Below are 13,249 nucleotides of genomic sequence, written 5' to 3' on the forward strand. Positions count from 1 at the left end.
ATAGACTAGACTATAGACTAGACTATAGACAAGACTATAGACTAGACTATAGACTAGACTATAGACTAGACTATAGACTAGACTATAGACTTGACTATAGACTAGACTTATATTCAAATCGAAAATTTAAAACTACATTTGGAAATGATGTAATTCTGTAACAATTTTATAGCAACTCTCATTTACTGCTGTCCATTGCTGCTGCTATTACAGCATTTAAACTATAACAAAAAACCAGGGTTCTTTAGAAGGGTATGAGAGGGAGGAAATTGTATTTTTTTCTTTGAGGTTTTAACAGTTTCATGTTTCTCTGTGTATTTGTTTTCGGTTATTGCACATTAAAGTATTGCACTTTTAAAGTAATAATATTGTGTTTATTTCTTTTTGCTTAAATTTTAAACTACCAGAGTAACTACATGGGTTGTTGGATAAGTTATTTAACTCTTATTGTATACAGTTGACTAGTTTTTTAGGATATTTATTAGTCTGATAAATTACCAATTTATCCACGTTTATTAAAATGTGTATGAGTTTGTAGTTTTTATTGTTTCTCATGTAATTTGTGTTTGTCAGTGACAAGCACAAACAAGCAGACAACACATATGAGCATTTCAATATAAATATAAGTGTGTGTGTATGTATTTGCAATAAGGGGGCTATAGAAAAACTTGATTTTTTCGGTCTGTTTTTCTATAAAACATATCCGGAATTGTAATTGTGAACTCGTAGTAATTGGTATTTTTGATTCAATTCCTAACACAATAATCTTTGGTTGCGTTTTCTAAGTTTATCTTATATGAAAAAAGTTTTTTTTAAGAATAAGTACATTTAAAATTAATATCAAAAAATATTTTCACAATTGTCTCCATTACATGCATCAAAATCTCATAAAATTATCACCTTAAACAACATTGGCCACCAACAAAAGGACATTTTCTTAAGCCTTTTTTAAATCTTAAAGTAGTGTACATAATGGTGAAGTCAAGTGAAACGAGTTGTAGAAAAAAACATATCCAAAAGATTAGCTTCTAGTGCAACAAAATGTAACAAATTTAATACTTCTATACAATGCATTATAACTAGTTAGAAAAAGATACTACTACTTAAGATGTTTAAGTTTCTTTTTGTCTTCATTTCATTCGTACTACATATTCTTCTGATACGGTTGCTTCTATATTTTCAGTTTCTGCAACTGACTTGAGTTGAGTCATTTTCATCTCCTGTGTAACTCCCTGCTTAATAGAGATTGAGTTTGAGTGTGGCAAGTGAATTTGCAACATGAACACCAGCATCAATCTATTGCATCATATGAAATTTAACAAATATAAAAACGAATTGCATGTGTATGTGTGTGTTTGCAAGAGTAGAGATGTTTGTGTGTGTGTTATTGTATACATATAAACATGCCCTGCAGTTTACTTAACGTTATTCTGGTTACATCATTAGTTTATGAATAGCAATCTTATCATACACTTGCCCTAGGGAAAGTTCAATTTGGACCAGAGTACAATTACAAATGAACTAAGTTGATACTGTGACATATAACTTCTATATTATTTGAAACTAAAGAGAAGTTTGAATTTACTAAGACTCAGCTTTTTGAGGGGAGATATTGTTTAAAATGTATATGTAATGACTCCTGGTAAAACTACTGGGTTCTATTATATTTCTATATGGCAAAATGTTGGCATTTGAGTTTTTTCTTTAATATATATGTTTTTTTTTATTGTATGTGGAGGCGTAGTTGCAACATTTAGTTGGCAACAGTTTTTGATTTTTAATTTTTATTATTTGTGTATATCTTTGTGTGAATTTTAGTGTTTTATGTCATGTTTTAATGCTGTAAAATAGGCGTTGTTAGTATTATAATTTTGCTGTTTATTTTTTTTCTCCTTTCCATTTGCTACTTTCGTTTTTGTGGACCATATATAAAAATATATAAATTTTATTTTCTAAAAATTTAAATGCTGCATTTTAAGAGAATATGCAGTTTTTTTTCGTTTTGGTTATTTTTTTTCGCAGCAATATAACATATTTTGTTTTTTTTCCCCTCCTTCTTTCTGCAGCTATTTGTATATCAAGCCTTTTTTTGTTTGCATCATACGACAAGTTAATGTGAATATAAAATTGTCATGAAAAATGCCAAGTCAGGTTTTATGCGAAAGCAAGTTGACATCGTTTCTATTATACTGGATTTGTTTGTGCTGAACACATAACTGAAAATGTGTTTTTTTTTTTTTTGTTATTAAAAAACAAAACTCTATGTTTTGGCTTTAACAAAACATAAAATAGCTTCAGGAACAACAAACAAATAGAATCATAATTCACAGTGACGTATGAGTAATGTGCAATTAGATTAAAATTAATATTGTGTATACACAACATATGGAAATATATACATCCATGCATATTTAAGGGTACTTTGATAACTTTTTTTAAATAAATATTTAACTCTTTTTCTTGGTATGTGGAAATTTTACAGAAAGGTAAAAAGTTATAACTCCATAAAGAAAAATAAGTGTAAAACTTTAACAACTAACACTATAGGTGAAGTTATCTCGAAGAAGAAGGAATAAATGCTAACCTCCGTATTCATAAAGACATTAATCGCTTATTTTAGATTTACTACGCTCATTTTCTGTACAAAATTCCTTTAATATATATGGGGGTAAGTTTTATTTTAAAGCTGACAGCATGGACTTTTAGATGGCTTTCAACATTTTATAAGCAATGTTGTCTTGGCGCTTTTGTAAAGTCTCTAAATCGGCCTATAAGTAATGGAGATATGAGTAAAAATAACAATTATGAGAATGCTTAAGATAAAACAACAACAACTTGAGAATGTTTCTTAAGAGTAAGAACAATACGTCACGCAGGAAGGTGTGTTGTTACTGCCGAAATCAAAAATGGAAGACTGTAAGTGTGTAAAATTTTAGAAATTGTTTGTTCTTTAACTGGTACTTTTTGCGTTTTCTATATTAATCCTTTAACGTCAAAACGGAGTAAATGAGAACATAAAAGAGAAATAATTTTCGTTCCACAAAAGGAATAAACTCAGAGTCTTAAGAGAATGAAAATCTGTAAATTTTTGGTTCTTCAGCAATATTGAGTTCCAAAAAAAAAAAAACATAATCATAAAGGATCGTATTAGAATGAAAATGTATAGGACTTTGTGGTACTTTTTTTGCTAATCGATACACCCGCGATAAGAATCCGTGAACTGAATTTCGACGAACCAAAGTCTCGTACTAGTTTTATCCCTGGTGACACTTTAATAACTGATTTAGATGAGACTTAACTTATGGGGTCAAATATCACCATTTGTAGAATATCGAGACTGTTTAGGCCCACTCTGACAATGGATAGAAATAGTACTGTATAATTGGACATATGTCGGAACGTATGGGCTACTGTATAGATACTGTAGAAGCTGTTTAAACGAAAAAGAAGGAATCGGTACAACACTTTCTATGCAACTGCCCAGCCTTACAAGAGTGCATACTACTATATCTTGGTAGAGCTCTTTTCCATGATTTGGAGTGTCTTAAAGATGCGTCACTAGTAAACATGATCAGTTTTATTAGAAATACCGGCAGGTTTTTTATGGAGACTGCAAGAACCAAGTAGTCAAATAAATTAAATCAATATATCGCAGATAGAACTTAATCAACAATACAGTTTACTCCCGTTTACTCTCAGAAACGATCTAATTTTAAATTAGTACGAAACATTTGTCTGATAATCTTAAAAGGTTTTTGCCCTAATCCTTAAAAAGATATTTACTGTATAATTTCACGATTCTAGCTTTAGGCGTTTGGGGTGTGTGATGATGAATCAAATAAAAGTTTATTTTCACAATTTAGGCCCGATTTTTACTTCATTTTTATAATTTTTGTTCAATTGTTGTTTTAGATAGTTTTGATTCGATGATAATTCTTTGATGGAAATAACGCTTTATCAGCAAACAAACAAATGAGCAAACTACTTACTCTAGTTCGATACGTCACGACTTACTGGTTTTATACCCTACACTACTTTAGTGGAGTTTGTGCTGATATTTGTAATGCACAATAATATTGGTCCTATGCCCAACATAAGCCGGTTTTACACGATCACACAAGATGGGATCGTCTAAATGCAATATGTAATGAAACTATCACACATTGAGAGAGAATACGGCTCTCTTCATTTTCAGGGATGTATTTTTAAGTAAACACATACAAAAAAAGTGAAACAGCTGTTTCCAACTTTGTTATTGTTTTATACCGATCGTCTAAACACAAAAAATATCATAATCATACGACTTTTATTCTCATTTTTGTAATACGGCTGGAATATCGATACGATCTTTAAAGTATACCAATCGGCTTAGAATCGATTTCTGTCTGTCCATCCGACTATCTGCCTGTCTGTCCGTCTATGTAAACTTTGTAATCAAACTACAGGTCGCAATTTTGAAGATAATTCAATTAAATTTGGTACATGATCTTCTATTGCCAAGGGACGAAGCCTATTGAAAATGATTAAGATCGGTCTATTATCTCCTAGACCTCCATACAACAGAAACACCGAAAAGGGCTTGTAAACGTAGTAATCCAATAAAAGGTCGAGATTTTGGAGATAATTCAATAAAATTTAGCGCGTGATATTCTATGGCATTGTAGACGTAGTGTTTTGAAATTGGTAAACATTGGTTCATTATTTCATCTAGCCCTCATACTACTCAACCAGCGATTAGGGCTTTTAAGTTCAGAAGTATGTTTCATATACTCGTATCTCGACAAAAATCTGCAAAACCAATTTTTTTATTAGCCCTGATGGCCTCTAGGCCTCACTTGACCCTAGCTCTTATAAAAAGCCAATTCAAAATTTTACTTAAATGTCCACAATCTTATTCAACAACAAATGGCTTAAGTATATTTGAGTCAATGTACAATTCAACTTAAATGCTTTATTATGAAAACTAAATAACTAAATATTTTTGTAACAGGTGTAGGGTATTATATGGTTGGTCTTCCCCGACTATAATTTTTTATTTGTTTTGTTTAAATTTTTGATAAGATTTATAAAAATCAAATAAGTTTCACGTCTACTTTAAAAATCAGTTTTCTTTAGGAATTTAAAGCCACTTAAATTTTATATTAATAAAATCGCAATGAATTAAATCCCAAAATCAAACAAAAGTATTTTTGATTACGCTTGAATTTTGCTTCACACAAAAATACTTTGAAAATTAATTAAATGGAAAATGACATAATTAATTTTCCAATCATTAAGCAAATGCCAAATGTATTCAAAATATTCTTAGAGTCCAACCATAGTAATATCTAACCTTTTAATACTAATCCATGAGAACACATGTTTATGTTTAGCAAAAAAAATAAGGTCAAATTAATTTTCTAAATGATTTTGTTTAGTTTGTTAACCCACTCCTTTCACTTGTTTATCTTTGACCAAGTATAAAAACTAATTAGTTAATTTTCTTAACAAAATAAACAGTACTAAGAGCACTAGAGAGGGAAAATACAACTATAGGAAACGAAAATGAAGTCAAAGAAGGTATATGTATGTGGTGTATTTAGTTTCAGTGTCTGGGTTCAGTATCAAATACAAAACTGTCTAGAATTTACAAATGAATACACCTACATACACAATAGCAGTATATTCGTAACATTTATCACTTGTGACACATTTAATTAACAAATTATAAACCATTTCTTATTACCATAAATATTTTTGCCCCTCTCTTTTGTTTCACTTTCATTTAACAACAAGTTTAAGGAACTGTATGATGGTAGAGCCAAAATAAACTGAAAATAAATTTTCGACTTACAATGGTTACATTTTCAATTAAAGTAAAATCCTTAAAAAAACGAGGAAAAAAACAACAGCATAGAAATAAATTGGTGCGTTGGTCAGGCTGTTAAGAATTTAAAGAAAAAATTAAAAAAAATGTAAAAAAACAACTGAAAACACTTTCATTTAATGACTACCAACAAACAAAAAACAAACACAATAAAATATCGTAAACGGAAAATGGTTGGTGGTAAAACGACGGAAACGGAAATGTTTGTCATAAATTAAAAAGCTGCCACCAACACAAACATCGACAACAATAGCAATAACAACAACAGCAACAAAAAATGCAAACAATACACAGCTATAAGATTAAAAAAATACTGAAAAAATATTCATTCCCACATACTTTCAGCCGTTATTTTTTTGGGCAATTCATAAATTTATTTTCAGTTTTTCGGCAGATCTTTTTTCTTTCCTTTTTTTTCTTTGTTGGTTTATAAGTATTTTACGTAAGAAAAAGGACATTGTTAGTAACTAAGAAAAAAAAGATACAACTTTAGCATTTAAGGTTTGACCATATCAAAGCAATTAAAGCCATTAACTGGTGGGACATTTTTTCGGTAATATTATTGCTTTCATAATTAAGGCAAGGAAGTGTAATTATTTTGCTACTTCGTTAGCAACATATTTATTTGTTTAAAAGTTGACTTGACAACAAATAAAAAGTATGGAAAAGAAACAAATAAGAGTGTTATATTCGACCATGCCGACTCTTATATATCCTGCATCAAATCATTGCCGAACAGAATTGCTTCCTTGCAAATAAACTTTGAATTTATAAATCGATGCTTTTGTTATTATCGAAAGAGGAAAAATCATTTTCATATATAGTGGAGTAAATTTTCGACCGATCCTCATAAAATTAGATTCAAAGATTTTGAATCCCACAAAAAAATTTTCTGAAAAGGACCTAATATGGGAAGTAGGGTCAATTATAGACCAATGCTCACAGAAGTTAGTAAAGAAAATTGTTTATTCTTAAAAACTTGTTAATCCTTAATATTATCACTGAGCCAGTAATAAGTGTTAAAATTTCTGAAACAGCGTAGGGTCGATGATAGACCAGTCCTCATAAAAGTTAGTAGAGAGATTTTAATCCATATAAAACTTCAAGGCGGGATAGAGTCAATTATTGAATGATCCTCATAGAGTTTTATTAAGCTTTTTGCTTTGTATTTGGGCTATGCGTATTTTCAATACCGAACAAATTTATCAAGCGATAATATTTATGCAATATTTCTATTGTCTAGTTTTTCTGGTGTGGTCGATTTCGTGAGTCAAGTCAAGTCAAGACTACAGACCATCTATAGTCAAGATTACAGACCATCTATAGTCAAGACTATAGACCATCAAAAGTCAAGACTATAGATCACCTATAGTCAACACTATAGACTATCTATATTCAAGACTATAGACCATCTATAGTCATGACTATAAACCATTTATATTCAAGACTATAAACCATTTATAATCAAGACTACATACCATCTATAGTCAAGACTATAGACCATCTATAGTCAAGACTATATACCATATATAATCAAGACTATATAGCATCTATAGTCAAGACTATAGACCATCTATAGTCAAGGCTTTAGAGCATCTATAGTCAAGATTATAGAGCATCTATAGGCAAGACTATAGACCATCTATAGTCAAGACTATAGACCATCTATAGTCAAGACTATAGACCATCTATAGTCAAGACTATAGACCATCTATAGTCAAGACTATAGACCATCTGTAGTCAAGACTATAGACCATCTATAGTCAAGACTATAGACCATCTGTAGTCGAGACTATAGACCATCTATAGTCAAGACTGTAGACCATCTATAGTCAAGGCTATAGACCATCTATATTCAAAACTTTAGACTATCTTTATTCATGACTATAGAACATATATACTCAAGACTATACACCATCTATAGTCAAGACTATAAAACAACTATAATCAACCACTATAGACCATATATAGTCAAGACCATCTATAGTCAAGACAATAGACCATCTATAGTCAAGACTATAGACCATCTATAGCCAAGACTATAGACCATCTATAGTCAACGCTGTAGACCATCTGTTGTCAAGACTATAGATTGGTCTGAGGTCAAGACTTAAGACTGGGGTATTGTCAAGTCTATAAACGAGCCCTTATTTAAGACTATAGAATGTCCTATAGTTAAGACTATAGCCTAGGGTATAGTGCAGTAAAATCCTTTAAAAATTTACTTTTTAGCTTTAAAGGTTTAATGTGAGTGCATAAACGACAACAGAGCTACAATTTAATGTAATGTCTCAACTATAAGTATCTGTGTATTTATATCTGTGTTCGTAGGTTAAAATTTTGCAATTTTCATACCAATATCCCACTTCTAAAAATTATGTACATCCCGGATGTAACATAAAATATGTTAAAGTACCTATGTATGTTTTATAAGGGAAAATATTTTTACGGAAATACTATTTGTAAAGTGGCAAGGTGTACTCTATGTCATATCAATCACAATTAATTACCGAAAAATATTTATGGTGGTTTTGGTTAAAAGTTAATGGTGGAGACATATTTTGAGGTTTTTTTCCTTAGCAAGATACTCTCTTACAATTTAAAAAGGCAATCAAGTAGAAAAAAGTCAGAACTATATACAGACAGCATATATAAACACATACAAACCCCATACCTGGAGGCTACAATGATACATGTATAGTTATGGGAACCCTTTGTAAAACACTTACTACTTGCTGTAAAAGAATAAGCCATAATATTAGTGAGTGGGTGAAAAGAAGTAACATCTATACCATATATGTTTTTATTCAATTTCAAACACTAAATTGTAATTCACATTTTTTTGAAGAAAACACGTGGCAAAAAATAAATAAAACGAAAAACATTCTATACATTTTTTTATATTTGGTAAAAAGCCTAGAGGGCAAAAAATATTATGCTTGACAAAATTAATCGTCTTTTACTTATTTAATCCCACCACCAGCGTTCGAAATTTAAAAAGAGTTTGTATATAGTAAATCATTCCAAACGGTTGCCAGGATTTTTTTAGTTGTTTTTACAAAAATATCTTTCGTTTACAAAATAAAACATTGCTCTTTTTTTGAAGTCAATATTTTTTTCTGTGCGCCAATGTAGCTTCTTGTTTAGAGCAGCAACTTAAAGGAGAAAAATAAAAAAACTGTTTTTAAGTAAAAGTAAAAAACGAAAAAAGTAAAAAAAAGAGCTGTTTGGGTAATGGAGTGAAAAATGTCCTTAAGCATCAATTTACTTCAACAGCTAGACCATACTGATTACCAACAGTTCAACAAAAGAGTGATTTCTGTATAAAGGATCTTCATGTGTGTGCAATTAAATGATTTCACATAAATGTTACAAGCGATTTTGGATTTTAGAAGGATTTAAGCTATGAGCACTATAGTGGAGGTAATTAGCCATTAGGTATCAAATTCCCAATTTCTTTAAGAAAAGTTCAAGTTAGAACACCTTAAAATTTGAAATTTTGACTCCTTTAAAATGCTGTAAACACCGTTCGTTAACCGAAGAAGTAACGAATTTTTCTACTACAAAGATTTTCTACAGCTTTTACCATACAAAGTCAAGTATATTTTTTCTCCTAGAGTTCGGAAAAAACGGGGAAAAAACAAAATTAAGTTACTTGTATAGTACCGTATGTTACTTTAATATTTTCTTTTTACATTTTACAAAGATTTGTTTTTGCTAGAATTATTTTGTTTAAAATGTGAAATGTTAATACGATACTTTAAATAATACATTATTGACACATTTTTATACCCTTCACCACCATCAGGTATAAATTTTATATAAGAAATATTTATTTGAGACCCAACAAAGTATTCACATATATTCTGAGTCTGTGTCTATATACGAGTACATTGAACATAATTATGAAATCAAAAGCCCTATTTGGGTTCTGGTTCAGTTGTATTGGGCCTAGGTGAAATAAGGGTCCGATGTTAACTATCTATAATAGGCTTCGTCTACGGTACCATGAAAGATCTTTTGCAAATTTCATTGAATTATCTCCAAAATTGCGACATGTAATTTGATTACAAATTTACAAGCTATATTCGGCGATTCAGTTGTGTGGGCGTTGTAATGGACCGCTGTTAACCATTTGCAATAGACTTCGTCTACGGTGCCATAGAAGATCATGTGCCAAATTTCATTAAATTATCTCCAAAATTGCGACATGTAATTTGATTACAAGGTTTACAAGCCATATTCAGAGAAACAGTTGTATAAGTGCCAGGTGAAATAATTGACTGATCTTAACCATTGTGCTTCGTCCCTGGGAGAAAAGAATACCATGCACCAAATTTCATTGAATTATCTTCAAAATTCAGACATGTAGTTTGATTACAAGGTTTACATGGACGGACAAACGGACGGACGGACGGACAGGCAGACAGACGGACATAGCTAAATCGACTCAGGAAATGATTCTGAGCCGATTGGTATACTGGTATTATACGTTAGAAATCCAGTATGAAAATGTTCAAAAAACACAATTCATAAAATATGTAGTTAATTAGTTAGTTACTTAGTTAGTTAGTTAGTTAGTTAGTTAGTTAGTTAGTTAGTTAGTTAGTTAGTTAGTTAGTTAGTTAGTTAGTTAGTTAGTTAGTTAGTTAGTTAGTTAGTTAGTTAGTTAGTTAGTTAGTTAGTTAGGTAGTTAGTTAGTTAGTTATTTACATAATTACTTAGACATCAAGCCTTCATCAACTGCCTTATTTATAACAATTTATCAAAGGTTTATAGAACAAAATTTGTATGTAAAATTGCCTTATAAACCTTTGATAAATTTTTATGAATAAGCCCCAAATGTTTATAAGATAACCTTTCACATAAAATTTGTTTCATAAACCTTTGTTAAATAATTGTGCATATTACTCTATATCTTTAAAATACTACATTGAAAACACCATCGGATCTTTAAACCTCTTCGTTTCTGAAACAATATCCTTCAACGTAAAAGTTTGTTGCAAATTATGTGTCTGTGTCGTAGACGTCACCTTATAAACATTTAATAATGCTGCCGTTGATGTGTAAATTAAAATGTTGGTTTAATTAACCGTGTATTTGCATTTTTCCAATATTTTGCGGAAAATGCTACATAAATAAATGTGGTGATGATGTTCTTGCAAATAAGGAGTATTCTTTTATAGGATGAAGTTTTAATTAAATATTTAATATGTGATTTTGCAATTTGGTAATTTTTTAATTCTGTATCAAGATTAATTTTTAATGTCTGTAGTAAGGATAAATTAATTGAGTTTTAATTTATTAAAACTTAATCAACTAAACTCTTAAAGCTCATATATTTCATAACAGTATATCTATTAACTTTCAATAGTAAAATTATAAATTTAATAATAAATGACTCATAATAAGAACAAACAAACTTCTCGACATGTTATTATTCATTAAATATTAGAAGAAATTTATCAACTTTCTTTTAAGCCCTTAAAAATACGAGCTAATTAATTATGGACTTTTTTTGTTTGCTTATTAATTAATATTAACCATTTACTTCAACAACCCTTTGCTACAACACAAATAATCATTTGAACTCTTTAAAAAAGAAAACACAAAAAAGCGGAAAGAAAGACGTTACTCTTTATTTGTCTGTTTGTATTTAAATGTGTATTTTATTAATACAATAATACACGTTTTTCATTTACAACATCTTCTTTCATTATTTGCCATTCTATACTTTTACATTTTTAAAACGTAGTATTTTTTTTACAATACAGTTTCATGTAACTTCCAATTTTTGTTGAGTAATTAAACATGCAACTTGCATATAAATATTTGTTTCTTTTACATGTTCATTCGTTTGTCCAACTAGTACTATAAATGTCAAATGTGTATGAGCAGGTATTAAGGAGTATCAAATTTAATTTAATTTTTTACTTCCCTTACCTATAGCAACCTAAAAAAAACCTCACAATATCCTTATTACAAAACATCAACAATTGAGTTGTTCTTTTATTCGGAACTTCCATTTCTACACTACAATATATTGTTTTGTGGATGACCTTAAGTGTAAATTGTTTGTTTAAAAAATGTATGTTTTTTTCGTTTTACTATTTTGTTGTATTTTTATATGGTTTTTATTCAGGTAGAGAACGTACGAGTAGCATTTATGTATTACAGTATTTTATCCATAAATTCTCATTGCTTTTTTTTGACACAATAGGTACCATTGTTTTTTTTGTCCAAAAAAGGTACAACATAGTAAATGAAAAAATACTTTTTTTGAGTATTTTGATAACATTATTGTTTTGCATACACAATGATATTTTAACACCATTTCTAAATCATACGTTTGTAAAGCTTACATATAATTGCCATGTCTCGACTAAAGATAGCATCATACTACCTCTAATTCTTGAGTTGTATCTAATTCCTAGTCTTAGCTATAATCTAATCTATTTTCTAGTCTATAGTCTATATAGCCTATAGTCCAGCCTATAGTCCAGTCTATAGCCTAGTCTATAGTCTAGTCTATAGTCTAGTCTATAGTCTAGTCTATAGTCTAGTCTATAGTCTAGTCTATAGTCTAGTCTATAGTCTAGTCTATAGTCTAGTCTATAGTCTAGTCTATAGTCTAGTCTATAGTCTAGTCTATAGTCTAGTCTATGGTCTAGTCTATGGTCTAGTCTATAATTTAATCTATAGTCTAGTCTATTGCTTAGTCTATAGTTTAGTCTACAGTCTAGGCTAAAGTTGTACTGTACTGTTGTACTGACAACAGCCTAGACTATAGCTTCGACTATCATATGTATGTATGTGTAGTTAAATTATAGTTTATGAATACAAAATTCATCTTGAAATGGTGTGTATCTTCAGCTAAATTTTTTATATCTATTTTATTTAAAGTTTTTACATTTTGCTGCTTGTTTTTTTGGGTTTTATGGTAGCCGTAGTATAGTTGTTTTACTGTTGTCGGGTGTGTAAATATAATTGTAGTTTTATTTTTTTGTTTTTGTAACGTTGCTATATGTTTTTATTGTTACTTTATGTAGTGCAAATGATAAGGTCATATAAAAGTTGTCATTTGTGTAGCAACCTTTTGAAGTCATAAGGAATAAATTATATATTTTTTTATTATTAATAAAAACATCACATCGTGTCATAGTTATTCATAGAGCAGTAAGTGGGCAGTGAGTATAAAGTGCTCCATTTATGATCTAACATAAATTGATGGAATCGAACATAGATAGAGTAAATTTTGTTAATGTTTTTGTTTTAAAATTGGGTGTTATTCTGATATGTTACGAAAGTGGATTTCGTTTTAATGTATAGAAAAATATTCAAAATTATGTTCGTTAGTAAAGCTCAAAAAGACAAAATTATTGT

The 13,249-nt window shown here is 29.7% G+C and overlaps 1 protein-coding gene across 2 annotated transcripts in view; it reads right to left on the reverse strand.

The window, feature by feature from the left end:
* The window catches only part of LOC111684993 (kin of IRRE-like protein 2), a 110,356-nt gene that overhangs the window by 27,855 nt on the left and 69,252 nt on the right, over positions 1–13,249 (reverse strand). The gene's annotated exons all lie outside the window — the stretch shown is intronic.

Source organism: Lucilia cuprina, chromosome 5, assembly GCF_022045245.1.
Source record: "Lucilia cuprina isolate Lc7/37 chromosome 5, ASM2204524v1, whole genome shotgun sequence".
Taxonomy (NCBI): Eukaryota; Metazoa; Arthropoda; class Insecta; order Diptera; family Calliphoridae; genus Lucilia; species Lucilia cuprina.